Source organism: Taudactylus pleione, unplaced genomic scaffold, assembly GCF_031769625.1.
Source record: "Taudactylus pleione unplaced genomic scaffold, aTauple2 ptg000109l, whole genome shotgun sequence".
NCBI lineage: Eukaryota > Metazoa > Chordata > Amphibia > Anura > Myobatrachidae > Taudactylus > Taudactylus pleione.
In genome coordinates, this window is record NW_028284511.1 from 14,402,998 (window position 1) to 14,407,500 (window position 4,503).

Sequence of the window (4,503 nt, forward strand, 5' to 3'; positions counted from 1 at the left end):
CATGGATGGGACTGTGTGAAGAGCTCAGATGCACTTTTTTCAACAGTAGAAGGCTGCCGCTGCCTGTCACAATGTGTGACAGGTGCAGTGACAGCCGGTAGCATGTAACAAGTGTCTCAGCAGCAGCTGCAGGGAGAGCGCCTCTCCAGCCTGGTGCCTTCCTGCAGTGCAGGAACTGCTGAGCAGGTTGCGCAGGCCCTGCTGTAACAGGTGCATAATTCTGTGAAACAAATACAGCAGGTAACTGGAACAGAATGCTGTGAAGCAAACACTGAGCAGGTAACTGCAACAGGTACATAGTACTGTGAAGCTAATACTGAGCAGGTCACTGGAACAGAATGCAGAAATACAAAACAGAACCACTAGCCAAGATACTGATCTTCAGGGAGGGACGTTGTACTGGCAATGGGCTGTCAGCAGTTCCTGGTTTAATTAGGGCATCCTTAGCACTGATAGGTTGGATGAATCATGTGGATAGAATTACTGGAGATTGGTTTGTCAGAGTGGATCATGTGATACTGTCCAAGATTGTGATAATGTCCAAGATGGCGGTGCCAATGATGAAGAACAAAGAGAACCACCGGGATTGGGAAGCCTGCCACGTTCATAGATGAGTGACCACATGTCTCGGGGATTCCACAGGCGGTAAGTGGGAACACAGATGGCAGAAAGGTGACACCGCCAGACACGATGACCCAGACCCCAATATGTGACTGGCAGGATAAAGCAAAATTGATTCTAAAGGGTCAAGGAAGTTTTGGATGAGTGAAAGAGTCCACCATAAGCATCAATTGGCAAGTTAGACATTTCATGCATTCAAAGCACCCCTTCTTGTTGGTCTTGGGTAGTAGAGATGGGAAAGTACCCTCTGCCTTGTCTCTTAAGGAATGCGCCAAAACTGATTTCGAATTGGGCCCTTGTTGAAAACTCATGAGTGATCTAGAGCTGTATATTGCTGGGGGTGAGATCTCAGAGGAGAGAATTGGCCACAAGGATTTCGCAGGAATTTTTATCAGAGAGGACTTTTGATTGAAACTTGAGACCACAGGAGTTTAGATTGTGATTTGGTTTCAGATGGAGGATAGAGTAACATCTCACAAGAAATTGAAAGAACTTATTCCATAGCAGACTTGATAAGAGATATACATTATCCTCCACAAATTAATTTGTTTGCCCATTTCTTTGATTTCTGCAACCACTTTTAAAGGATCGGCGGTAATCCTTTAATCCTGAGAAATTTAGACATGGGTAGGCCAAGTTTGAGAATTGTAGGGTGGAAGCAAGAAGCCTGCGGTATGCTGTTCATGTCAGTTTCTTCAGTAAATAAACTGGTAGAAATGTTGTCACAGAACAGATGCCTCTAAATATCTAAAAAGTGAACTTGTTGGGAATTTGTTCATATGTAGCATTAATAAAACATCCCTATAGTAATAATGTGGTACCTCTATCACATTCCTGTAGCCAAACCCAGTAAGACTGTGGACCTCATTCAGAGGCGGTCGCAAGAAGCGATTGCTCTCTCTGAATGAGGGTGGGGGCTTCTTGTTTTTTGGTGTGGCCTCCTGGTCGCAAGCTAAGCTATGGGTTACCACCCACAGCTTAGCTAGCGACCAGGGTGATGGTCGCGATGGTGATCACCATCGGGCCTTGCGACCAGACCCTAAGGTTGGGATCACCATCGCGACCACCGGCCGCCCACAAAACGGTAGGCGTTCCTTAAGGAACGCCTCCATTTTGATAACCACCCCCCGGCCCACAAAAAGGGGCGAGCTATCCATCAACTTTTGATTGATCAAGAGCACGCACCGTTTTGTAGGCGTGGCCGGGGGGTGGCTTCACAAACGGAGGCGTTCCCAAGCGAACGCTTGCCGTTTGTGGGCGGCCCCACTGACATCACCAGCTCTCAGAAGCTCTCTGGGGCTTGCGGCCACGAGACCCTACCACAGGGGTCTCGTTGCAAGCCCGATAGTCGCGATGGTCTTGACCATCGCGACCATCATCCTGGCCAATCGCAATAGCTGTGGGTGGTCACCCACAGCTATGCGAGCGGCCAGAAGGCCGCAACTAAAAAAAACAGAACCCGCCATGATTCAGAGCGAGCGCTCGCTTTTTGTGAGCGCTTCTGAATCAGGCCCTCAGTTTCTTCAGGACATAATTCAGACCCTGTTTATCTTCCTCCGCCCTTCACTATCTAGCAGCATGTGAGCCTCAGTTCCCTCCCCCTCCGAGCAGGCTCTATGATGTGTCAGCAGGGAGTGAATGTCCTTGCTGCTGACCACTGACCCCACTGCACAAATTGTGCCAGGGGGTGCAGGGGATTCCTCAGATTACACCCGTACCGCAAATCCCATCTCTCTAATGCGATCACTGAACCTCACCCTCATATGGCAGTTGGAGGTGCTCTGCAGAAGGGATTTTTACTTGACCCCCGCTGGGCCAGTCCAACCCTGGATACACACCACTGAAGGGAACCCAATTTGACTAACCACCTGTTCCATCATAATCTACAGAACTGCACATGTCTTGGAATTGCATTAGATAACAAATGACTGACTTTGTCCTTGTCATTCCAAGAATGTACTAACTTGAAAATAGGTACAAGAAATACACAACCCATGGGCATTTGCCTATGTTAAGTTGCCTTTCTTATGCATATACATAAAGGATTCTAAACCCTACATTGAAAAATTCAAACGTCTCTTTATTTAAAAAAAAAAAAACAGGATATCTCCTACTTGCCTTTCGGTGCCAATCTGGCCCACTATTCCCATTAAAGGGGACCTAAATTCCTCAAGCTCCAAAAATACTAAGTTTTCGGAACCTGACAGCAGGAACCAGGGACTGGCTGGCAAACTTAAGACCGGGGGGCAAGCACTCAACACTGGCCTATGAGCAGCAGCCTGTACAAAGGTGGTTTAACATATTGCCAATTACAGCATTGTGGAAATAAAAAAAAATCCCTTACCACCAAAATGTATCAATAAAATATTACTTGGTTATATGTTTTGGTTTTATTAAAAAAAAAAAAAAAAACACAGAAAACTGGATGATAAATTTAACAAAATATTTATTAAAATAATAATAATTTAAAAAAAATGCTGTATCTGAACAATAAGGGCCTGATTCTGATTCACACACCTTGCCGATGTCAGGCACAGTGGAGTGATTCTTAGCAACTGAGCATGCGCGAGAACTTCAGAAAGCCAGTATGGCAAATGTGTTACCCTGAGTGTACACACAATGATGCTGTTGCGATTGGGTCAGATGGTATTGAAAATGGAGCAGCAGAGTGATGGGCATTCCTGGGCGGTGACCTGAAGTGAACGCAAAAAGAGTGTCTCATGGGCTTGTTATAGGAGTGTTGTGGGGTCATCAGTTAAAGCTGCTGCGTTCTAAGATGCAGAGCCGCAGCTACAGAGGTCATGTTTAGACGGAGAAACTGTGCCTAACTAGTCAAAGTCGGAAACACAGCCACGCAGTGTCGTAACTATAAATTTTGCTTGCTACCTGCCAAAAAAGTTTCTCGCCTCCCCATGGCATTTTGGTAAAACTAATACAGGGTTGTTTCTAGGCAATTTGACTCCCGATGCAAATAGTTAAAAATGAGCCCCCATCCCCCATATACAGTTTACGTTATTTGTAATTTTTCTTCCTTATAGCAATGCCCCTTACACATTATGCCACACACCGTAATGCCCATTACACATTATACCACATACAGTTATGACCCTGACACCATTTTATGCCCCACAGTAAGGCTTCTAATTACTTTTAAATTACCTCATTGTCAGAGTTTTTATGCTCTGGGTTTCCATGCTCGTTTTCACGGTTCTCATGCTCGTTGCCAGGGGTTTCATGCTTGTTGCCAGGGGTCTCATGCTCATTGTCAGGGGTCTCATGCTCGTTATCAGGGGTCTCATGCCCGGGATTTCATGCTCGTTGCAAGGGGTTTCGTGCTTGTTACCAGGGGTTTCATTCTCGTCGTCAGGAGTTTCACAGGAGAAGATGCAGCTTTCTACATCTTCTCAAGGCAGCATCAGCGTTCCTGGCACCTCCGGGTATTGCTATGCGCTCCCTGACAGACGCTAGAGGTCAAGTAGGACCTCTAGCATCTGTCTCCTCCTGGGTGGCGGACATTTTTGGAAAGACATTTTCAGCAGGTTCCATGCGGACAGCTAGTCCGCATGAAATCTGCAGTCCCCAAGCCACCGTGGGAGCTATTGTTACGCCCCTGCAGCCACTGCTGCATCAGCATTACACACTGGACCACCAGGGCCTCTTTGCTGCCTTAGGAGGCAGCCCGCGACACTCAGCAATAGAGCGGCCAGAGGGGCACATGGCACCCTGCCCCCTGGCTCAGACCGCCACTGGCAGGAACCTACGTCATCTTCAAATGGCATTGGTTCTCGGACCCCTGCTCCATCATTTGGGAAGGAGGTCCGGGTTTCTCAAAAGGGTTCCATTTCGGAGCCCTCCGTTTGTTTGGTTCCCTCCAACGGACCT